The sequence below is a fragment of the Balaenoptera ricei genome, chromosome 19, assembly GCF_028023285.1.
Source record: "Balaenoptera ricei isolate mBalRic1 chromosome 19, mBalRic1.hap2, whole genome shotgun sequence".
Taxonomy (NCBI): domain Eukaryota; kingdom Metazoa; phylum Chordata; class Mammalia; order Artiodactyla; family Balaenopteridae; genus Balaenoptera; species Balaenoptera ricei.
The window spans coordinates 45,738,815-45,764,586 of record NC_082657.1 but is presented as its reverse complement, the minus strand read 5'-3'; positions in this window follow the sequence as shown (position 1 = coordinate 45,764,586).

Genomic DNA, 25,772 nt, shown 5'->3' with positions numbered 1-25,772 from the left:
GTGGGTTCGTCCCCCTCGGGCCAGATCCTCTTCCCGCTCCCCCACCCAAAGATAGTGAGCCGAAGCGGGCACCGGCGCTGGCGGCTCTACACGTCGTCTGGGGAGCGCAGCTTCCCGGATCGGTCCCGCTTCGACCTACCTTTGTGTGTGATACCTCGAGCTTCCAAACCGACGTTGGATGGTTTCACCGCCTACCGCGCCCACAGCGCCCCTGTGGAAGCAAGCGGGGATGCCGGCCCGAGGGTCTCGGAGGACGCCCCCTGCGGGTTGCCTGAATCTCGAGCAAAAGGAAGCCCTGGTTATTTTACCCTGAAGAATTTGTACATTAATTAACACGTCTTCATGGGTGTCTCGGTGTGACCCGAGGAACTACGGACAGAAGCAGGGGTGGGGTGGGGTGGGGTGGCGGGAGTGGGAGGGAATCCGGGGCCGGGTTTCCAGTCACGCTGGCTAGTATTGTCACCAGGCAGCAGCTCCCTGCCCAGGCAGGGGCCTTAGATGGCAGCACCTGGGAGTGAGAGATGGAGATGATGAGCTTCAGGGGCCGGAGAGGGAGGTAGTGGGATGGCCACAGTGTCCCAGCTGGAAATGAGGGGACACAAAATCCTCGGGGCGGCTGACCAGAGACCTCCTGGGGGACGGGGGGGCAGAAGATGAGAGAAACACAGAGTGCTGGGTGTGGCCAAGACTGTACAGGGTCCAGTCTGGATATGGCAGCCTGGATGTGGCAGAAAGTGAGGGGCATCAAGGAAGCTTGTGACCTGGATGGTGGGATGGGTCGTTCACACCTCATTAAAGCTACCCAAGACGAAGGCAGGTCTTTGAAGTGGAAAAGGGTGAATCAGGGCCCAGAGCAAGGGCTGGAAAATAGGGGGGTAGCATGAAAGAGCATCAAATGCTGGGGGCTTTGTTTAAGGGCACAGGAGCCATGGTCTCCACGGGTATGGGGGGGGCTGGAGAATGAGCGGCAACCCCCAGCGGCTGTGGGGAAGCTGTGGTGGGAGGGGGCAGGTTAACAAAGCAGATGGAAGAAGAGGCGAGCATGTTTCTATGGGGATGGTGCCTGTGGTGGGAGGATTGCAGAGGGGAGCAGGTGAGGAGATATGAGACTTCACTGGATGGGAGGGCAAGATGGGGCAGCCAAGGGTGTGAGGGTGTGAGGGTGTGAGGCTGGGCAAGCCCCAAAGCATCACAGGGCCTCTGGATAGAGCCAGGCCTCACTCATGCTCCAGACCTCAGCTGCTGCTTCGTAGGACCCATCTCCTATTAAGAAACCCCTGCACCACAACAGGTTCTTAGAGGGAGGGAGCCCTGGGCTCTCAGCGCACACCCAGGAGCCTCACACGTGAGAAAGCTCCGGAAGCATTTAGTGGTTTAAAAGGCCCACTGCTCGGCATGTTGGCCCCATTAGAGGGAACATTTTACCACAATGGAGGCACAAGTAGGTTGCCTGATGGTAATTGCTTTTCTAACCCATAAAGAAAATGCATCACAAACCCACCACAATTAAGTAAAGTAGTCACATTCCTCTTTTTTTGATTTAGAGCTATTTAGAAATATTAGCAGCTGACTTTGCTTCCAGGTTTTTTTTCCCTCAGCTGAATCTTTTTTTTCTTTTGAATCCCATTAAATAATCTAAGTGCTCCAGGAGGGAAGAATGAAAAGATGTTTGCATTTCCAGCTCTGCAGCCAACCATTGCTCAAATAATACCCTCAATGCGTAACCTGGGAGTTTAATATCCTCAAATATTTATAATTATGCAGAAATAGCCCTAAAAAATGTTCAGCTTACTCACAGCTGGATAATCATCGGCATCCAACATTCACAAACTCAGAGCTGCTTCTCAAAGTTCGGTGGCGTCCCTCTGCCACCCAAGGCATTCTGGGTATGTGGAATCAGTGGGCAGATCCCTAAGGGGCAAGGAGATGGCCCGTAGAGCTCCGGCTTTCCCTAGCACCTTGCAGCCCCCTCCCCTACTAGGCTTGACTTCCCTTTTCCTCTCCCAGAGAGTGAAATGTCCAGACATGGAACGCAAACGGTGCCCAGACCCACTGGTCATGAGGAACAGCCAGTGTTTTGTACAAACACACACAAAAGGAGAACTCAGTCATTCCCAAGAAATCCTTTAGTCGATTCATGGATGAAGTCCCACATCCAGGAGTGTCCCACGGAGTCTCAGATGCTGCCCGAAAAAGGGTGCCGTGATCAGATAAGCATGGGAAGCTCTGCACACTCTATCTCTATGGCCCTTTGGAGAAGCACAATGCACACCCTCTATTAATACATGTCCCCTTTCCTATCGTCTCCCCTGCAGCTCTCTCTGCTCCATGCACGTTTCCAGAAGAATATCAAGAAAACTATTTTCCCTGCATAATTACCCACCTCCTCCCCACCCACCTACACACATCTTTCCTGCTTTTAAGTGGCAGCTGCTCCAATTTCTTTAAGTGGACTGCGCTCTGCATTTACCAGACAGGTGGAGTTAAATTGAGGGAGCGCCAGACAGGCTCGGGGGGAGGGACCTCGGCACCAGCCTTCCCCTCACCAGACCTGCTGCCCCTTGGCTCCTCTGTCTGCACTGAGGGCCCTTTCCCACCTCTCCTGGGCTGGGGGTGCCAGGCTGTCGCTCCCTGAATGGGTCACCAACCAGCTGCCTGGTCTCCTTCCCCTGAACAAGGCACCCTCAGTCTTGACCTTGCAACCTGATTGGAAATTTCTCTTTAGTGAGATCAGCTAGCATGCTCTCAGCTGGAGGTTACAGAAAACCCAACCCAAACTACAATAGAGTGCGTTGGCTCACGTAACCTCAGAGTCCAGAGGTGGCCGAGGTTCCAGCCGAGCAGGGCACTGGCTCCACCACTCTGGAATTCTCTCAGGCCTGTCTGCCTCTGGCTCTGGACCTCATCCCCAGCCTGGCCACACTCAAGGATACAAATGGGTCAAAGCTGCTCCGAACCCATGTCCCCCATGTCTGTGCTCTGACCATCCAGAAGAGTCAGTAGGTCTTTCTCCAGATGATCAAGAAAACATGTCGCAGGGGCCCTTCAAAAGTTCCCCTGGTCTGGTGGACCCAGCTTGGGTCTGAGGTCCATCTGTTAGCCAAGCACTGTGGCCAGGTGGACGGGTGTGCTGACTGGCTTCACTCAATCAAGGCCCACCCCTGCAGCTGGGGGAGGCTGGGAAGTCCACAGGCTGCTGGGGGAAGGATGGGCATCCAAATAAAATGTGGAATAAGGGACCAAGGGAAGGGAGAATGGATGCCAGAGGCCCACAGCGGCAAACATCCATTTCTCTGGGTAACTTGTAATCGAGTCCCCTCACCTTATCTCTCTGAGAAGCAAAGATGAATCTCTTTCTCTGTGCACCTCAATAAAGAGTTTTCCAAGTAGGGTCCTTGCCTGTCTTGTGTCCCCGGCGTCTAGAACAGTGGCTGGCCAACCAGGTGCTCCACCAGTATTAGTGGGAGGAAGGGATCAAAGGGAGGGAGAAACAGGGAAGCCAACTCCCCCCTTGCTTGGTACATTGGCTCTGGGGCTCTGGGTGAGTGGATGGACTGAGTCAGCCTTGGGATCAATGGAACCGGCTGGCTGGGGGTCCAGGGCCCAGAGGGACACACACCCTTCTCCACAGGCCTCACTTCCGAGATGGCCAGGAGGTGGGAGAGCTTTCATCGACAGAACTGTGTGTGCCTGGCATGTAAATATTCTACTACCCAGGCTGCAGGGACAATTCAGTGAAATTCTGGAAGCATTTGTGGAACATCTACTTAGGCCAGGTCCAGGAATGGGCAGTGCAGAGCCCAGAGCACGTGGACAAGGCACAGCTAGTCTATGCCCTGTGGGTGTACAGCCTGGTGGATACAGGTCACGACAAAGCCAGCACAATATCAGTGGGAACTCCATCACCAGAGGTGGGAGGGGCCCCCTCACTGCGTCCTCTGTATCACCTCAGGCCTCTCTCTCAGCAGCCAGGATGAGCCCCTAGGTGCCCTCATATAGTTGCTGGGTGTGCTGGACACTTTCCTTTTATAAACACATGATTTGTGACAAATCAATCCAAACCTGCATGTTTTCACCTTAGATGCTAAGGCTTAAAGGAAAGAGCACCTCCTCAACTTTCCTTATGAGGAAGTTGGTACCTTGGACAGAATGTTCAGCTTCCTTGAGAACTCTTATTAGTAAGATGAACAAATTTATTTCTTCAATAAAATAATCTGTTGCTCCAAATTTTTGAAAACTGCCTTAATCTCTATGCCTAATTTCAGAGTGGATGTGTGTTCAATGTCAAGGGTCAGTATAGACCCCAGGTCAAGTGTTGGGGCAGCAAGAAGGGATCCTGTGGCCTCACAAAGCCAGCTCCCATTTGCCAAGAAACAAAAAGAGGAATAAAATAAGAGCCACATGGCACCCTGTAAAATATGAGATGCAGTAGGGACTTCATTAATAACCTTCTCATGTAGTGTGGAGCGTGTCCAACATTTTTGTTGAAACTACCTGGCAGCCCTTCCCTGGGCTGACTCATCCAGTGAGACCCCCTAGAGCCCTTGGGTCTGGGAGTAGCTAGGTCACCTGAAAAGGGGCACTCTTGGGGTTGGGATCCATGGTGTTCGGTGGGAGTCCACGTCAGTCACCCCTGGAGGGCACTGCTTCTCCCTCCCAAGTTATTCTGATTCAATCATCAGACTGAAATGTATTCATTCACCTTGCAAATGTGTGCTGGGCACATACCATGTTTCAAGTTCTGTTCTATGTGCTGGGTCTGAAATGCTGGGCTGCCTAATTCTCAGGACAGTCACACTGAAAAAGGTCCCTGTGTTCTCCCACCTTTTCTCAGCCCTAATGAGGAGGCGTGGCTGGGAAGAAGTGCCAAGGAAATTTCCAATCCAGGCTTCTCCCTGGGCAGACTGTACTGCTAGAACACACGTGGGCTTTTCTCACTGAGATGTCAAGCAGGCAAGTGCATACCTGATGCCATCCACGTTCAAGGCTGCCTTACCAGACACTGGGAGAGCATCCCGGAATAAATCTCATAGGCTTCAGTGGGAAGAATCCCCAGTGACTCTCAAGTTCATCTCCCTTGTTTGATGGGTGAACAAACTGAAGCCCAGGGAGGCTGGAGGTTTGCCGAGGAAGCCATTAAAGCAGGATGGGGACAGAGTGGTAAACTGAAAACCGAGTCCTGGACTCCTGATCCCCAGGGCAACAGTCCTATCAGATGGATTAATTGGGGAAAAGCCCAATAGTATCTGCTGAGAGTGATGGAACTCGGGTGAACTGCCTGCACAGGGATAACTTCTTTCTGGGCATCATGTCATTTACAGGGGTGACCAACTCTCCTGGTTTGTCCACTACTGAGGGATTTCCCTGAAAGTGGGACTTTCGGTGTAAAAATGGAAAAGGCCCAAATGGAACAATTTAGTCACCCTACATTTAACCCTCTCAAAACCTTATGAAGGAGCCATTATTGCTGCTTCCGTTTTAAGGATAAGAAAACCAAGGGTTAGAGATGTTTCATGACTTGTTGAAGGTCTCACAGCCAGTGAATGAAAGAAGCAGCATTGGGACCCAGGAAATTCAACTTCAGAGCCCACCAGCTTAATCACCAAGTTAAAACGGGGACCTTTCCTAAAAGAGGAGGAATCTTGCAAAATTTGGTTTGTGAGCATATGTTTTTGGGAGACTTTTTTCTGGAAAAAGAGTCTAAGGCACTCATCAGATTTTTAAAGGGGCTTAGGTTCCCATAGAGGCTGAAGAGAAGGTCTGGGGGTGGCGTAACAAAGGCTCACACACCAAGCTAACTTCCCTTTTGCTCTGGAGATCCAAAGGGGCTCACCTGTAAGATCAGGCTTCGTGTGCAACCACAGGGAAACACAAGACAGTGGGGGCTGTGCGATTCCGGACCGGTCCGGAGGAGTCGTGAAATCGCCTTCTCGGGAAGTGTTTGCAAAGGGGAGAGTCCCCCGTTCAGCTGCCATGACTCAAGCTTGACCTCCACATGGCTCTGGGGGGCTCTGGGGATGTGAGCCCTTGAGGGCCCAATTTGGGGAGGCCGGAAGCAGCTCCAAACTTTACCAGCTCAGCAAGGCCACTTGCCTCTCCGTGTCCTCCTTGCTTTGGTCAGCTCAGCAACTAGCAGGGGGCTTTGGGATTCCACTGGGAAGGGCTTGTCTAGAATACACCATATAAGCTAATATTGATGGGGCAGGTGTTTACAATTTGAAGTACTGTGATAAATGCTTTATGTGAAAGAAAGGAATTCATTTCTCATCACAGCCTTATGAGGTAGATACTATTATCGTCCTCATTTTATAGGGTAAACTGAGGCTCAAAGCTGCTAATGGACTTGCTGAGGTCACCCAGCTGGTAAGAACTGGTCCTGGGCTTTGAACCCAGGCAGTCTCACGCCAACCACCCCTCTACCAAACACTTGGCTCTTTGCTTTTCCTGCCATTACAGTCTCTGTGGCCTGGTCGACTACTCCTGCTCCTCCCCTGTTGGGTGCCTAGGGGCACTCTGAGTGTCCCTCCCCACAACCTGGTACTTAGCCTGTTTGTGGAGCCCCTTGGGAGATACTACGGACATCAGCACGGTGACAGAGGTCAGCATACCTGCATCAAGGATGGAAAGTGAGAGGAGAGAGAGAGAGAACGAGGCTTCCTCACCCCCACCTGTGTGCTACTCCCGAGGATGAACCTAGAGAAGACAGGACGAAGGGGCCCACAGCTACTCAGCCCTGCGCGGAAGCAGCGGGGCCTCACTTGCAGGAAGAGAAGGAAAGCTCTGGCTCTGGAGAGGAATGGCTCTCAGCCCACCTAGGCAACCCCTGGTCCTTCCTCCCCACTGTGGCTGGGGAGTTGCTTTCCCACACAGCATCCAAATAAACATCCCATAAGCTATGGCTCTTCCTCAGTCCCAGATGTTCCCCTGAGCTCCAGACCTGCACATCCAGGGCTTCCACACAGAGTTCTGTAGTTTGTTTGCTGCACAAGGGTGCATGGCCAAGGGGACTCATGGGGCTGAGGTCCAGCTGTGCTCAGCTCACCCAGCTATGTGCCCTGGTAGGAGGCTACATTTGCCTGAAGGAAAGGATGCCCTTCTCTCATTTGCACAAAGGCACCATATGGGCTGGTGGAGGCCTTGCATTTATCTATCTGCCTCCTGACAGTTCCACTTGGTACCTGACAGGCATCTCAAACGTTGCAGGACCAAGACTGATCCCTTGATTTCTGCACCCTTCAACCTGCTCAATCCCAGACTTCCCCTTTTCAATGATTGGCACCTCCGTTCACCCAGTTACTCACACAAAACACTGGACTCTTCTCCTTTCATTGCCCCTCACATCCAAAGCAGCAGAAAGTCCTTCAGCTCCACCTTCAAGCTGGCCAGCTCCCCTGTCCTCCATAGCTCCCATCCAGGAAAAAGACCATCGTCTTTTGCCTGGACTGGTGCAGTAGACATCTATCATTTCACTGCCCTGCTTCAAACCCCCTGGGGGATTCCCCACATTCTTAGACAGCTAACATCCAAACTTCTCACAGTGGCTTACAGATGCCTACAGAGTGTGGGCTCCACACTCACCCCCAAATCCCCAACAGAAGGGAGCTGGCCTGGGGTCATCATAAAGGGATCCTGCCCAAGAGAGCTTCCTTCCAGGTGAGGGACAGTGACAGGAAGAGGCTGGTGTAGGTCACGAGCAGCCACTTGAGGAGGCGAACCCCATGCCAGAGAACTGTATTTGGAGGTTCCCAGTGGGGAGGGCATGAAGAGGAGCTCTGAGGAACCCATAACAGTGCCCAGCTGATAAAGATCCAGAAGTTATACATCAGTCACGGAGAAGGCCAGGATGTCAGATCCCAGCTCCAGAGTCAAGAAAGTCCTTCTTAGGTCTCTTGCTTCTCTCTCCATCTCGCTCCCCAGCCCTAGTCCATCCCCAAAGAGATGCACAACGCAGCAGCTAGGAAGTGGAGGGTGAGCTGGAGCAAGAAAGAAAAGACAGGCACACCACAACCTCCTGTCCCCATTGCAGGCTTCTGTGGTGAGGTAGGAAGGGGTTTAAACAGGATAGATATTTGATTATGTGAGGGTGGCTGGAAAAGATTTGGAGTGTGCTTGAGAGTTTTTCCAACAGATGGAGGTGAGACTAGGGAGAAGAGGGGTTTACAGAGGCCAAATCCAGCTCATTTTATAAACTGCATACAGGACAGTTGGAGATAGAAAGTATAAGCCATGTCCAGGGAACAATTCATTCCATGCAGCTCTTATATGGCATATGCTGGGGAAAGTTGTGGGAATGATGATGAGTAGCAGGCAGGGACAGATCACACTGATCTAACAGGTCAGGTCAAGTAATCTGAAACTTACCCTGAGGACAGTAGGGAGCCATAGATGGTTGTAGGTAGGCAGTGCCATGCTCTGATTCGTATGTTCTGAAGGTTATTCTGAGTGTGGAGATGGTCTGGAGGGGTCAGAACAGATGTCTATAGCCTGAACAAGGTCAAAGGAGGTGAGACTGACAAGGAGGGGGTGGACTGGTGAGAAATTAAGGAAATGAAACTGGCAGCACATGCTATCTTGGTCCTAGGGTCCCTTGCTACACCAATGAGTCACTGAGGCCTCGTGGGAGGAACTGAGCATCTACTGCACGCAGGCCCCAGACTGGGTCTTCCCATCTGTTCTCCCACCCAGTCCTCAAATGCCCCTTGAGGTGGGGATCATCATCCTCACGTGGCCAGTGAGGGGACTGGCTCAGAGAAGCCCAGTGACTTGTTGGAGGCCATACATCTGGGTAGTGAAGCAGCCAGGACTGGCCTCACTGCCAGCCCTGAGGCGGGGATCCTTCCTTTCCTGCCACTCACAGGGGGAGGGCAGTCTTAGGTGACCAACTGTCCCGTTGTCTATTCACAGAGGGACAGAGCAGGGCCAGGGCAGGTCTGAGCCACAGGGGACTGCAAAGTGCCAGGCAGGGTTCTAAATGTTTCCCACTTAACTCATTTAACTTTCTCAGTGGTCCTTGGTGTAAGTTACTGTTATTATCTACGTTTTACAGATGAGTAAACAGAGGAACAGAGAGATTCTGTAACTTGCCCAAGATCACACAATACCTGGTAACTGGCCAGGCTGGGGCCTGAACGCAGGTGGTCTGACTCAAGTACACAACAGTGTCCCCACAGCCACCCATTCCTCCAAAGCCCCTCCGGAGTCCTCCGCTGCCTGTATGCTCTCCCCAGCTTTCCTACTTCACAGGATGCTCCTACTCCCCTAGCAACTGCCTTGACTTGCTCAAGTGCCTCAGGCAAGGGCCTATGGATGGACCTTCCCTGTCTACTTGGCCTGAGGGGAGTCAAGCCAGACCTCTGGGGTGGAGAATGAGCATCCCTGCAGGCATGACCCACAGGAGGTCAGATGAGGGCTGAGACCTGGGCCCACTGGCGTCCCTCCCACCACAGCCTCGTCATGTGCACAGACCACAGACCACAGAGACACTGAGCCCTTTGCTCCACCCAGCTTAAAATAAGTCAAGCCTTGCTCCACAGTGATAAATGCCAGGCCAGGCCACCCTCCTAAAATGGACTCGTGCATAGAGAGCTCTGTGGCTGCAACTCAGTGACCCACTATAATCACCTTAACTCCTGCCTCTCCATGGGGGGCTGCTGGACAGTTTCCATTCCAGATAGGATCACTCTTCTCATCTTGGCCTGGTCACTCTGGGCTCCTCTCCCTCCAGTGGGAGTAGTAACTACAAAAAAGGGGAGAGGGACAGTGGTCCCCTGGGCTCCAAAAGGCATGGGGACAGGGGTCTTGGGCCCTAGGGCAGGCCAGAACTGGGCCTCAGCCTCTCCTGCTTTTGCTTCTAAGCTGTCCATTGGCATCTCTAAGGAGACTGTGCATCCCAGCCCACCAGGAGGCTAAGCCAGCTTATTACCCCATTTTAAAGGTGAGGTAGTAAGGCCTGGAGAGGTAGAACCTACCCAAGGATGGCCAGGGAGCCAATAGGAAAGCAAGAGTTCAAGCTCCAGCCAGTTCCTATAGGTGCGGGCTCCCTGCCCCATGAACATCCCATAACCATGCCGGAGAAAGGCCATGTCTTGTTCTGATGCCCTAGGACACCCCAGCCATGCCACTAAGGCAGTGAACACGAAGCCTGCCATTCTCCCTGGCAGTTTTTCCTAACCACAATACCACGACTTTCCCTGTCATTTATTTTTCCACTCATACACATGAAGAGAACATAAAGAAAACATAATAAAAGAGCTCCTGAATTAGGGATGGTCCACAATGGCAAAGAAGTTTAACTATAAATAGAAGACATCTGACCTCTCCAAGATGCCTCTGGGATGGTCTGATTAGGCAGAGGCCTGCACCCTCTCAATAAGCAGCCCCTCCATCCTACCTCGGGCCCTGGGAGGCAGCTGGGTGGGGGGGCACCTATGGGGCATGTTGCACAGACACACTTTTGGGGCAGGGGTTTTGGCAACCATCTACTGTGCGCAGCATTTCCTCTGCTAGGGCGGGAGGCTGAGGGTAGATCTGGGGGCAGATTGTGGACAGGGGTCACCTTGGCTTGGACAAGATGCCTGGCCACTCTCTCAGGACACATTCTTAGACATGGACGATGGATGTTCAAGGGGATTCAGAAGCAGCTGGTTTAGCACCCTTGACAGCTGACCTTCCTTGGGTATGTACCAGGCCCAGCACTCCCCGCACACGATCTCATTTAATCCTCACAAAAACTCTGTGCCGTAGTATTACGATTGCCTTATTTTATAGATGAGGCACAGACAGGTTAAGCAACTTGCCCAGGGTCACACAGCAGGTAAGAGGTAGAGAGAGCGTTTGAACCCAGGAAGCTGTCTCCAGTGCCTGTGGGTCTAACCACAACATGACACTGCTTCCCCGAGAGGGCTGGGGAAGAGACCTACGTCAGTTTGGAGAGGGGTCTCTGATAGGAGGCCATCTGGCTTTGGCCTCAGACCCATCTGGTTTGATAGGACCTGGATAAGAAAAGAGATGAGTAATATACTGGCTATGGTCGAGGATGACAGGGAGGCAGGAGGGAGAGAGGAAGGGAGGGACGGCTGACGTGAGGGAGGATGTTCATAACCCTCAGAGCTACCTGGCAGGAGTTACAAGTTGCATCCGTTAGAATGCAACACACGGGCTTCCCTGGTGGCGCAGCGGTTGAGAATCTGCCTGCCAATGCAGGGGGCACGGGTTCGAGCCCTGGTCTGGGAAGATCCCACATGCCGCGGAACAACTAGGCCCGTGAGGCACAACTACTGAGCCTGCGTGTCTGGAGCCTGTGCTCCGCAACAAGAGAGCCCGCGATAGTGAGAGGCCCGCGCACCACGATGAAGAGTGGCCCCCACTTGCCGCAACTAGAGAAAGCCCTCACACAGAAACGAAGACCCAACACAGCCAAAAATAAAAATAAATTAATTAATTAATTAAAAAAAAAAAAAGAATGCAACACACTTAGAGGAGCTGGGAAACAGATCCTCAGAAACAGGATCCTACATGGAGGGAAGGCTGTGCCATGTCCTAACAGCAGTGCATGCAGCAGGTACCCATCAAAGGGGGTAGTTAGAGAGGTTCACATACTAGAAGCTGGCCCAGGGTCACAGGGGCCCAGGGTCAGCAGGTACTGGGTGCTATGGGGCCTCTGGGTCGAAGACATCAGGGTCACGGATACCCTAGGCTGCATATCCTCAAGTTCATGGGCCTCTAGGGTACCTAAGTTCAAAGGTCCCCAGGCCTTTGAAGGCACCCAGGGCCACAGATCCTGGCTCCTGGCCAATACCTCCCTCTACCTCCCACCTCCCTGGCCAGAGAGTCATCCCAGTGGTTACAAATGGGTTTGTGGTCACAGTGTCTGTGAGCAGCGAGGCTCTGCCAGGTGGGGGCAGTCCTGCTCAGCATCAAGACGCCTAGCATAAACAGGGGCCCCAAGGGACTTCCCTGGTAGTCCAGTGGTTTAAGACTCAACGCTCCCAATGTAGTGGGCCGGGGCTCGATCCCTGGTCGGGGAACTAGATTCCGCACACTGCAACTAAAGATCCCGCACGCTGCAATGAAGATCTCACACGCGCCAAAGAAAATCCCACGCGCCGTAACTAAGACCTGGTACAGCCAAATAAATAAATAAAAATATTAAAAAAAAAAAAAAAAACGGGCCACAGAGGCTGGTGTGAGGTGCCCTTGGGTGGGTGGCCCAAAGGATCAGGTAGTCTGAGGATCCATCCCTGGGAGGACAGCACCGGAACAAAGGAGGAGAGAGGCTGTGCCATGTGGCCTTGGGAGAACCCAGGGCCCACTGGGGGAGGGTGTTTGAGGGGGCCAAGAAGGAGTCACCGTCAGGAAAGACCTGAGCTAAGGCAACATGGAATGGTTCCACGCCCACAGGCTGCCCTGGGCTGAGGGCAGAGCCAGTCCTCTGCTCAGGGCCCCACAGCCCTGGCTACGCTCCACCCTAGCAGGCACATTGAACACAGAAAGGACAGCCACCTGGGAAGGTAGCCAGTATCCTCACCAGAGTCCTGAGATTTGTAGAAAAGGAAATGCTCAACCTTCTTTAGGCCTGGAGGGACAATCGCCAAGACTGCTGTGGCAGGTCTGCTTGGTTACCCTCTGAAGACCCCCGTCAGGAGCCTGGCCACAGTGCTCAGTGTGGCCACCCTGGAGCCCTGGACTAGTCCAGACCACTTGGACCCTAGGTATGGTGTGGAAAGCAAGACAAGGGGCCATGAAAGACAGCTTCAGCCTGGCCTCGACACCCTGGGACCAGCCTCTCCAGGGAACTAAGTCAGTGATAAGAAGGCTGGCTTCTTTCTCCTGCGTAATGTGCTGGCACTAATAAAGCCACTGCTGTGCAGATTTACAGAACCTCTGATTTCACAATCACTGAGGAACTTGCAAGTATTAATTAAGGCTCAAAACCCCTGGAGCCTGGGGCAGATTCTCATTAACCTCATTCAGCAGAGGCTACAACTGCTTCCATCCTACAGTCCCATGGATGTGGCAATATCTCCAGCCTTGGAAGCTGGGCTGGCAGGGCTCCCTCCCCATGTCACAGGGTGTCAGGGCAGAGGAGGCTCTGGGCTCCTGATGACTTTGTGACACTCATGTCAGAGCCAGGTTTAGATCAGACAGACCCCAGCTTCTACTAGAGTAGCCGATACAGAAAGGATTTCCCTCCTTTTGGCTTTTTAAAAAACAACATTCCCGGGCTTCCCTGGTGGCGCAGTGGTTAAGAATCTGCCTGCCGATGCAGGGGACACGGGTTCGAGCCCTGGTCCGGGAAGATCCCACATGCCACGGAGCAACTAAGCCCGTGCGCCACAACTACTGAGCCTGTGCTCTAGAGCCCACGAGCCACAACTACTGAAGCCCACATGCCTAGAGCCCGTGCTCCACAACAAGAGAAGCCACCGCAATGAGAAGCCCACACACTGCAATGAAGAGTAGCCCCCGCTCGCCGCCAACTAGAGAAAGCGGCACGCAGCAACAAAGACCCAAAAAAAAAAAAAACCAACATTCCCTGGCAGTCCAGTAGTTAGGACTCTGCACTTTCACTGCCGGGGCCCCGGTTCGATCCCTGGTTGGGGAACTAAGATCTCACAAGCCAGGTGATGCACCCAAAAAACCCCAAAAAAACACACAACAGCTTTAAGATATGTCACATACCATATACTTCACCCATTGAAAGCGTTCAATTCAATGTTACCTAGTATATTCGCAGAGTTGCGCATCCATGACCACAATCAATTTTAGAACATTTTCATGACCACATTTTACTACCACAAAAGGAAACCTGCACCCCTTGGCCATGGCCCCCATTTTCCCAGCATCCTCCCCAGCCCTAGGCAACCACTAATCTACTTTGTCTCTATAGATTTGCCTATTCTGGCTTGTTTTTATTTATCTTTATTGTGGTAAAATATGCATAACATAAAATTTATCATTTTAACCATTTTTAAGCATCCAGTTCAGTGGCATTAAGTACATTCACACTGTAGTGCAACCATCACCACTATCCATCTCCGGAACTTTTTCATCTTTCCAAACTGAAACTCTATACCCATTAGACAATAACTCCCCATGCTCCTTCCTCCCAGCCCCACTGTAACCACTATTCTACTTTCTGTCTCTATGAATTTCTACTCTAGGTACCTCCTATGTGTGGAAACATATACAATAATTGTCTTTTTGTGTCTTGCTTATTTCACTTAGTGTGATGTCTTCAAGTTTCATTCTGGCTTGTTTATTTATGAAATATTTAAGCCAAAAGTAGAGAAAACAATATGCAACACAGCCCCTTTATTTAACTCATATATCTCTGATTTGTTAAATGTGTTAGCTAGCCTCTAGCCATATTTGCTTTTTTTGTCTCTCTTTTTTTTTTTATTCCCTTGATTTTTCTTTTATTCTTTTCACCTCTTTTTGCTATTGTCTTCCCCAGAGCGAATCCAGTTGTGAAGTTAGTATGTATCTTTCTTGTTCATGTTTTTGTATTTTTATGACATAAGTTTATAACCATAACAATGCATGGTACTATTTTGTGTCTTTACAACATACTTAAATGGTGTCAGATATTGTCCATCTTGTCATCTTATCCTCCACTCCACATTGTATCTTTGAGATGGAGCTGTGGTCTGGGCTGCTCTGGTTTGCTCATTTCTCCTGCTGTACAATGTTCCTGTGCATTGTATACCCCATTGGTGGGCTCTCCAGTGGCTCCCAATCAGATCCTCTCACCCTGCTCCAGCACCCAGCTTCTGCTGCCTAGAGGCCCAAGGGAGGCTGCAGGTGGTAGGGCTTTATTCAAGGGGTTCCCACATTTGGATTCTCACAAGAGAAGCCAGGGACGCTCCCGTCTGAGCTGGGCAGACACAGACACGTTCCCAAGCAGAGGACGAGCCCCCCAGCAAGAAAGCTGAACAAAGAAGTGGGTCCACAGCCTCCACAATCCAAACCAGCGCAGGCTCTGTGCTCAGAGCCATAAGGGGCATGGCCTGCCCTCCTGTGCAGGGTCAGCACCACAGAGAGGGAACGAGGGTATCATTCTTTGTTCTGTCACCTTAGTCTCTCTTTCTGGGTTGCAGACTTCCTTGAGAGGCTGACAAAGCTAGGATTTTCTCTCCCCATGAAAATGCACCCACAGAGAACCTTCAAGCTCACCTGCAGGCCCCCAGGGTTGGGTTCCAGCCACATCTTCCTGCTGGCTTCTCTACACAACTCGGGGAGCCACCTGGCTGGAAGGTATTAGGGAGGATTGACTGGACATTGTGCTGCACCTGGTGGAGGCACTCAATAAATGCTTGCTGAGTGAGTGATCAAGTGAGTGGACGGATGAGAAAACACGCAGAGCCCCTGGCACAGTGCCTAGTAGGTGTTCAGAAACAGTGGCTGTGATTAATGTGTGTGTGTATGTGTGTTTTAAGTCAGGTTTAATGAAGTATCATTTACATACAGTAAAATCCACCTTTTGTAGTATACAGTTCTATGAGTTCTGATAAATGTATAGTCATGTGATCACCACCACAACTAATGTGTAAAATATTTCTATCACCCCAGAAGGTTCCCTTGTGCCACTCTGTAGTCAACAGCCCCATCCCACCCCTCCCCAACCCCTAGGCCCTGGCAACCACTAATCTGTTTCTGTCCCTATAATTTCGCTTTTTCCAAAATGTGAATGGAATCAACAGTATGGAGCCTTTGAGAGTCTGGCTTCTTTCAATTAGCACAACACATTTGAGATTGATCTCTACTGTCACTCATATCAGTAGCTGATTTCTTTTTATTGCTGAGTAGCATCCCCCTGTATGGACGTATCACAGTTCGTTTATCCATTTGCCAGCTGAAGGACATTTGGATTATCTGCCATTTGGGGCAATTATGAATAAGCGCACTATAAATGGTTGCATAAAGGTTTTTGTGTGAACCTAACTTGATTTCCCTTGGCTAAATATCTAGGAATTGGGATTTCTGGGTCATATGGTAAGTAGATGCTTAACTTTATAAGAAGATGCCAAAGTGTTTTCCAAACTGGCTGTGCCATTTTGCTTCCCTCCAACTATGCCTGAGAGTTCCAATTGCTTCACATCCTGACCAGCACTTGGTATTGTCAGTTTTTTTCTTTTGACCATTCTAATAGGTGTGTGGTGGTATCTTCTTGTGACTTTAATCTGCTTTTCCCTCATGACTAATGATGTTGAACTGACGTGTTTTATTGACAGTCAACCCTGTGGCATGTGGTGCGTGGGGCTGACCAGGCCTCCAGGTGCAGACACTGCTCCCCTGGAGTGCAGGGAGCACCCAGGCCACCATGAGGCCTGTGTGGGGACAGGAGACAGGCCGGAGCTATGCCAAGAACCCCATTTTGCTCAAAATGAGTGGATACCTGCTGCTGCACCATGTGATGGGCTCCTCACCTGTGATGGGCTGGCTATGGGGGTGGTAACTTGGGTCAGGCTGTGACAGTTGGTGCTGAGAATACCTCCAGCTACCCACAGTGGCCCCACTCGGGGCACAGATGCACTTGTGGTACCAGGAGTGAGAGTAAAGGATGGGGCAGAGCTGCCCATGGCAAAGGCTCATTCAAAGGTCCCACAGTTGCCTCCCGCAAGCTCCACTCCAAACCTGTCAGGAAAGAGGTGCTGCCTCATTTAATGTGTAGAGCTCCACAAATGGGGGTATCTGCTTCTGCACCCAAAATGGGCTCTCCAGTGGCTCCCAATCAGATCCTGTCACCCTGCTCCAGCACCCAGCTTCTGCTGCCTAGAGGCCCAAGGGAGGCTGCAGGTGGTAGGGCCTTAGCCTTTGCCTCACCGTCCAGAGACACCCTGACCCAGATCTCCAGCCTCTCCCCCATTTTCCTGTCTCTTCCATTGACCACAGCCCCAAATGGTACCCCTAGTGAAGCACCTGCCTGGCCCCACCTGCCCAGCTCTCTGACCAGGGCTCCCATTGTTCATCTATCTTACCCATGTTGGCACAGATTCCAGAGAGATGATCATCCCCCTCAGGCTTCCTTTCCTGGGAGTCCTGGCAGCCTCCAGCCTCCACTCCAGGCCCTGCCCAACTGTTCATCTGGCCTGGGTCTTGCTCGCCTCCTACCTTCCTCCTCTGGCTGCCTCCCGCACTGGCTGCCCACCCTGCCTGAGACTGGCACTGGAACAGGAGCAGATAAAGGCAGGAGGTCTGCAAGGGCTGATGCAGCAGGGAAGGCTTCCTGCAAGAGGTGGAGGACTGAGCTGGGCCAGGGAGCAGGGGAGGTTTGGAAGAGGGAGGAAGGGATGGTCAAGGAGCAGGAGTAGAGGTACTGCTGGGGGTGATAAGGGCATGTGGGAGAGCGTGGGAAAAGGGTCTGCCCACATCTGAAGGACCCAATGCTTGACTCTGGAGGAGCTTGGTGACCATCACGAAGGCCAAGGTCTGTGGCTTACCCAGCCTGTTCGTTTCTTCCCACCATCCCCCCAACCAGACCTGCTGGAGTCCCAGGTCACCCTCCCTGCCATGCTAACTGGTGGAAGGCCTGTGGGCTGAGGACCCATCTGTCCGGTCACTTGTTCCTCCCCTTCCATCACTCATTCAGCAAGCAGCCAGGGGCATCTCTTCTCCCCTGAGCAGGCAAGGCCTGAAGGACACAGAGAAAAGCCCAGAGGAAGATTTGTGGGGGTGACTTGTGCCTTGGGGCAGGGCCATGTCACTCTGGACTGTGTACCCTACATCTGCAGCTCCTGGGTGGCACCAGGAGGCCTGGGGGAGTGTTTGCTGCACAAATACAGCGCAAAGATCATAGCCTCCCTCCCCAGGGGCATGCCCTGCCCAGTTTTTCCGCATTCCTCCTCACTCACCCAAGGCAGGATGGCAGCCACCCTATGTGGGCTTCCTGGCAGTGCTGTGGAGATTTACAGGGTGCCCTCTCCTCCAAAGCTCCCGAGTCATCAGCAGGAATTCATGCCCTGGGTCCAGGGATGCCTAGTCTGTACCATCTGGCCCAGGGCCAAACACCTTATCACCAGGCCTCCTTCCCGGGTTTCTCAGGCTGGCACCACCATTCAGTTCCTGGCTCTGGCCTTTACCATCGAACCACCCTGGACTGAGAATAACAACACCACTGGGCTCCTGCTCTGTGTGCCAGGCACCGCCAGGCTCAGCACAAGCTTTATCTCCTGGCCCTGAGCCTCTCCTGCCGCCACCCTGCCCTGGGGCTCCTCGCCTTTGTTCTCTGCACCTGGACCACTTTCCCCACTCCTGCTGCTGCTACCACTGCAATAGTCTAGTGGACAGCAAGGCCACATTCACCCAGTAGGCCTGACTGGGCAGGCTCTCTTCTCTCAGTGGTTTAATGGGCAAGGGCAGGAAGGCCCTACTGGTGGTGCCACAGGGCAGGAAACAGGCCAGTTCTGAGTCAGTGACCACTGGGGTACTGCAGCCCACAATGCCAAACACAGGCCCCCCGGGAGCCCTCGGAGCTCAAGTGGACAAGCTTGGCCATATCTGGCCAGGGCCTCGACTCCTCTTCCACCCTCTCTGAGCCTCTGTTTCTTTTTTTTTCTTTCTTTTTTTTTTGGCCACGCCACAAGGCATGTGGAATCTTAGTCCCCCGACCAGGGATCGAACCCCACCCCCCACAGTGGAAGCACGGAGTCTTAACCACTGGACCTCCAGGGAAGTCCTAGGCCTCTGTTTCATCTAACATCAAACGAAGGGTTGAGTGGACACCTCTAAGCACCCTCCCAGCTCTGACAAACTAAGATTCACTCCCTGTCAACCCTCAGCATCAACCAGTCAACAAGTTGCAGCCCGAGCAGGAGAAGGAGGATGAACATCTTTGATCTGTCTTCTCAAACCCAGTTCAGAGGGTCTGTGCCCAGTGCCTCGACCCTCACAGGGTCCAGATTGAGGCCAAGGGAACACAGACACAAATACAAACTTGCAGCCCCTGTGATCAGGGTCCAGATCGGCTCAGAGAGGTGAAGGGCCTGTCTCCCATGGTCGCCCAGTGGAGGTGGTGCAGGGGATTGGAACTCAGGACTTCCGGTTTCTCCTGCACCACACCAGTGCTCTTTCCTCTACACCAGACAAATGTAGCAGCCCCTGCCTACAGCCCCTCTCATCTCTCCTCCCTGCCCCCCCGCCCACGCACACTATTTTGCAGGCGAACTCTGGTTACGATGAATGCCATTCTGAGGTCACCTGTGGATAGAGCTTTCAGCAGGTCAGTCAAATGACAGAAACCTGCCTGGACAGTGCTGTACTCACTGTAACTAGAAAAAGGAGACCTGACGTCAAGGCTCAGTGATTGCAGCTGAGACCCAACGCCTTGGCAGGCATCAAGCTAAGACCTTTGACCTCCCCACCAGGCTCTGGCTTCTCCTTCCTTCCCCTCCCGCCCCAGAGGATGGGGTCTCCATGGGAAACTGAGGGCTTTCCTTCCCAGAAGTTCAAAGTTATGGTTCTTCACTGCCTTAGAAATTTCGGCAAGAAGGAATTGCAGGGCCCTTGTTTCACAGGTGACTAACTGAGACTCCAGGAGTCAGTCCATGCTGAGAGCCGTCAGACGTGAATCACTAATATCCCGCTGGACCGGGTGGACACCTGTGGTCCCCACCTTCACCTCAGTGAAGGATGGCTGCTCAGGCAGGAGGTGATGGATGGGTGTGTAGGGAGATGTGTGCCTTGGTTCACTCCTGAGCCAAATAGCCATCCCTCTATCCCTCCAACCATCCCTCCATTTATTTTTTTATGCATGCAGCGTTTGGTGGGAGGCGGGAGAGAGCAATGTCACTGAAGCCATGAGAAGAAAGAGCTGGTGGCCATGGGGTGGTGCTGACTCCTCTCTCCCTCACCCCCACACGTGTCTCTCCCTTGACCTCTCACCACCACCACCCACTCAGATCCCCCCTCGCCTCTTCCTAGTGACCTTCCTGCCCTTGGTCTGTCCACGCTCAAATCCATTCTCCGCATTGGCTGCCAGGGTTCCTTTCTAAAACACAATACCATCCACATCCCTTGGCAGGGACTGGAGGGTTTCACAACCTGACCCCAACCTGCCTGACTCATCTCCGGTTCCAAAGAGGCAGTAATTAATATTGATGAATGAATGAATGAACAGCCCACTACAAACTCTGGCAGGGCTCCCTCACACCATACAAACATCAGGATTCAGAAAGGCTAGGCCCCAGCAGTGACCAGGGGAACATGGACATCAGCCTTGCCCTCTAGTCCTGGATGCTGCTCCACAGCTCCCTTCTGCAGGGAATGGACCTAGATCAGCAGCCTTGACCTGGATGGTCCCCAGGACTCTAGAGCCCTTGGTTCTATGGCTCTTCCTAGGGAAGTCTGGCCAGGGGGCCACTTCCCAGGAACAGGGCTCTGAGCCAGGGACCAGGCCTCTCCCACAACTGATTGGGGCCCCGACACCAACTGAAATCACTTACTTATACAAAAATTAGTTTCTGTGAAAATTGGGCTGTAACTGTTGGACTGTGCCTCTTTGGGTCCAGAGGAATTTTTTCAAGTGCTGAGCTAGAGGTGCTTTAGTTCATTATCCTCAGGTCCTGCTCAGTTCCTCCAGCCCCTGGGGCAGTATCACTGACCAACAAGCCTCCTAAGATGATGCCAAGTCTGACTCCATCTTCTGGAAGGATTTCCAGGAGACCCCTCCCTCCCTGTCCTGGGCCCAAGAAGTGCATGTCTTAGGGCTTCAGCTGCAGTCACCAGCTAGGCAAATACAATGGAGACTCAATTCTGAAGGTTCACCCTATAGTTCATAGCCAGTCAAGAAAGGGTATGTGGAAACTTCATACATTGTTGATGGGAATATGAAATGGAACAACCACTTGGAAAATAGTTTGGTAATTTTTTTAAAAGTTAAACATATACCTATCATATGACCCAGTCATTCCATTCCTAGCTACTTACCCAAACACTGGCATGCAGATATTCAAGGCAGCTCTAAACTAGAAACAACCCAAATGTCCATCAGCAGGTGAAGAAATAAACAAATTGTGGTATAATCTGTACAGTGGACTACTACTTAGCAATGAAAAGGAATTAATTATTAATATACACAACATGGATGAATCGCAAAACCAATGTGCTGAGTGATAAGAAAAACAAACTAAAATAGTACATACTGGATGATTTCATTTATATAAAATTCAGAAAAATACAATCTAATCTGTAGTGACAGAGAGCAGCAGAAGGGTGGTTGCCTGGAAACAGCAGGGATGGGACAGAGGGATGACAAAGGGACACAAGGAAACTTTTGGAGGAGATGGATGTGTTCATTATCTTGATTGTGGTGATTGTTTCACAGGTGTATATATATATACCTTATATACATGCATATGTTAAAGCTCACCGGATTGTACACTTTAAGTATGTTTGGTTTATACACATCAATTATACCTTAATAAAGCTATTTTTTAAAAAAGAAGAAACAGGCGGAGTCTCCTTGGACACTCACTGCAGCCTTCAGGACAGAGTCACCACTCGGCTTGGTCTGCAAGGCCAGCCACCCTCTCCAGCCTCTTCCCTTGTTTCTCTCCTGCACGGTAACCAATGGGTTGTGGCTCCCTGAATGTGCCACGCCCCCATGGCTTTGTGCACGCTGTCCCCTCCAGCAGCTGGGCCATCTCCTGCCTCATCCACACAGAGAACTCCTACTCCTTTGTCAAGACCTGCTCAGCTGTGCCCTCTCTGGGGAAGCGGGTCACAATGAACAGCTCCTTCCTCTGCGTCCCACAGTCCATGTACACAATTTGTCATTAGCATTTGTCTGTACCGGCAGACTGTGGGCTCCTTGAGGCTAGGGAGAGTGTCGTGTCCATCCTTGTCTTGCCAGTGCGATGCACACAGACAACCATGAGGCTTTACTCAGCAGATTCCACCTGCCCAAGAAGGTGAGGTGGGTCAGCAAGGGGTGGAGTGTAAGAGGTTCAGAATTAAGGAGCTAAGAAGTGGGAGAGTGGGGCACAGCCTCCAAGGAGAGGGAAGAGGGAAGACTGCACTGCTCAGGGTTCAGCCAGTGCCTCAGGCAGGTGGGGCTGGGTGGGGTGTGCCCTTCCCCCCATTACAGGGGAACACAAGGAGGCTTGGTAGAGGAGAAGGACTGGCTCTGCCTCCCCTCCAGACAGGTCTTGGCCCCAGGGTTCATCGGGAGGTTGCAAAATCTGTTTGTGACTCTGTACTCCCCAGGTCTGGGGGAAAACACAAGAAACTCCATCTGCAGTTAGTGGCCTGGAGGAGCAGAATGGGTGGCAGGCTCCACAGTGATTCCCGGACACAGTGAGAGAGAAACACCACAAAGGGAACCACAGGAGTTCCCAATGCTGTAGGTGACTTCCCAGACAGTCCTGACCACCTCCTCCATGGTGCAGGGGTCCTGAGCGAGACTCTGGCTGGATGCTGTTCAGGGGCGACCCCTTTTCCACACAGCCCTGCAGCCTTGGCCTTCCCGTTTCGCGCCAGCCTAAGATAAGCCAGCTAGTCTTTGTGTTGGGAGCCGGGCCATGCAGGCAGATGAGAGCTCCCACTCATCCTGGTCCACCAGGGAACAGTGCAGAGGCTGAGTACAGAAGGCCTGGGGGAAATCAGTCTTCAGGGTTCAAATCTGGGAGACTAAATACCCAGAAATGATGCCCCACAAGCTTCTAGGCTGGTAACTAGAGACACGTGTGCCTGGGGCCAAAATTCCTGCACCTGAGCAGCATATTCAGGAATAAGGACAGTCAAGAGCCAGAGGCACTGCCCAGGGTAACAAACCTAGGCTGGAGACAGAAATGCTGCTGTCCAGCCCTGGTCAATCTAACTCCTGATACCACAGGCAGATGAGCATAAATGCCACACTCATTTCAGAACCTTAGTGTCCCTGCTGGGAACTGCTCCAATTGTTTAGCCTTCAGCAGAACCAGCTGTGAGCTGGCTGTTCTTGGGTCCCATCCTAGCTGGTTTAGCTGGTTTTCCACCAAAGGGCTCATTAAAGGTCAGCCTGTCCTCGAAGGTATCCTGTGGCACCTCCCTTGGAGATGGGCCTTCTAATGTTGCATTGCTTGAAAGCTTCTCAAGCTGGCATCACCAAGTGAGGTCCTAGAAACTCATTCTTAAGTCCACACATTTTGGCTTAGGAAAGTTGCTAAGACCCTCGGCATCTCAGCATCTTCCATTGCAAAGGGTCTGCAATTCACTCCCTTTCTTTAATTTCACAAGTATTTTTAGGGTACCTGCCACACGTGGGGCCCTATACTAGATGCCTCGGGGAAGACAGATGAATACCTTAACCCATGGAGGTTGCAGTCTGCATTGAGACACTCAATGACCCCACACAGCCTACAGAGCCTGGTCCAGCAAGCATCCCTGGGGACGTGGAGAGTAGGAGTGAGGGGTAGGGGGCCACTCAGCCCTTTCACAAGGGGCTTACGGCCCAGTGGGGGAACCAAGAGGCCAACGCAATTCCAAGTGCTCTGTGAACTGATCAAAGAATGTTCCAGAACAAGTGTATCAGGAAGGAAGGTGGGAATAGCACTTGTTTTATGTCATTCTCATTCATAGCTCACTCTCCAGCAGAATTGGGTGAGCTGGTCTTTCTTTTGGGAGTGTCAAGGATCATGGCCAGCTTTGTGGGGAGATGCTGCTTGAACAGTCTCTGAGTAACAAACAGAGGTTTGCCAGTAGGTAAAGGGTGAAAGGGCAGCCCAGGCCAAGGAAACAACACAAGCAAATCTCCGAAAAACATCTTATGATGTGAGATAAGAAGTGCCTTGAAAGAATTATAAACTTTGCTCTGGGAGTTCAAATAATTCCAGAGAAATTCCCAGATTTTAAATAAAAAGATGCAGTGATGTTCGCCTCTTGATACAAGAATGGGTGACTGAGTCAGGCGCTGGCCTAATGCTCCTCCCTCTGCCTCTGTAGGGAATTTCTTGGAGACAGCTCATGCTAAAAGCCCTTAGTAATTCTCTCCTCTGAAGACACACCAATTCCCCATTGTATAATTAGGATATAGCCCAACCTTCCGAGAATGTTGCCTTCTCTAAAGGGTATAAACTGCAGCAGCCCAGGGACTAGGGCTCCTTAATTGACACATTTTATCCACATTTGAATCTCATTTTCCATTTTGTAAGGGCCTGTATTTTTTTTTTAGCTGGATGAGCTTGTTTAAAAAGCTATTTTATGGGTGGGAGGGAGGGAGATGCAAGAGGGAAGAGATATGGGAACATATTGTATATGTATAACTGATTCACTTTGTTATAAAGCAGAAGCTAACACACCATTGTAAGGCAATTATACTTCAATAAAGATGTTTAAAAAAAAAAAAAAGCTATTTTATGCATGTATACAGATAAAATGGCAAAAAGTGCTGCATTTGATAAGAAAGTGACTTCATTCTATAAAGTATTCTGTAATGAGTTAGGATCATGTGACTTTTCATTCTTCCAGACCTGGGCTGCTCTACAGCCAAGGCAACGATCTCCAACCTGCTCCCCACGCCACCTGACTCAAATCTAGAAGGGTCTCTCTGGGCTGAGACTCTGCAATGCATACTGTCAGAGTGAAAGTGTCCAGCCTGCCCAACCTGCCCAGCCAGACCTCACCCTCTCGGGAAATGGCCTAAGGGCCATGGGGACAGAAATGACTGAGGTTAAGCTCAGGGAAGGACGGGAGGTTCCCCAATAAACACCAAATGGGGCTGAGGGAACAGGTTACTGCAGTGTCATCTGACCCTGAGTTTCGGGAATTCTCTTTGGGAAGAAAATATCCACAGAAAGCAGTATCTATGACTTTGGAAATGCATTAAAACCCTCTGGTGTCAGGGAGAGCTATAGTGACCGGGCTGACACTGGTGGTGCAGTGGGGCGGGCAGCGGGGTGGAGAACTGTAATGGAGGCGGGTGGAGGGGTCAAAATTGACTCTGGGGAGAGCCTGTATGGCCCCCAAGGGACTCCCTTGTTCCAGCTCCCCAAGGTAGAGAGGGGCACTCCTGACCTGCTGGCTCCAGAAAACTGGTTCCTCTGGGAATGAACACATATCAGTGGCCTTCCAGACCCAGGGGGAATTTTTTTTTTCCAGAGGCTTGGTTCATAAGCCAAGTCACCCCAAACTGTGTACAGCCAAACACCCTTGCAGGCCTGAGGGGTAATCACTTCTGGGGAAGCTGCTGAGGCCATGGGTCCAGACTTCCCCAGGGGCCCTTTATGCTCCTCAGCACTGAAGCTGGTGGTCAGGGGCCTCCCCTGTCACTGGCACCCAGCCCAGCTTGGTTGTGCTACAGACCTCCATGTGTGGGGTCAAACTTCAGCTGGTACCTGTACCTCAGGGGTTGAAGGAGGACTTTGGGACTCAGACTCAATGACTGGGCTCCTGCTTTGTCCTAAAAATCCAGCCTCACCAGGAAGTAAGAGGAAAGGGAACAGCTATTTCTTGTGCCAAGAACAAGCACTATGTGCAGAGCACTGTGCCTTTATCTTCATCTTCTCATTTAATCCTCCCAACCACCCTATGAAGTAGGTAAGATTGACGCCCAGAGAGGGGAAGTGACTTATTCAAAATCACACAGCATGAATATATTGTACAGCACAGGGAAATATAACCATTATTTTGTAATAATTTAAATGGAGTATAATCTATAAAAATACTGAATCACTATGTCGTACACCTGTAACTAATACAATATGGTAAATCAACTATACTTCAATTTTTAAAAATCACACAGAATAAGAAGATCCTCCAACTTCTGTTTTAGGGAATACAGTTGCTGAAAACAACTC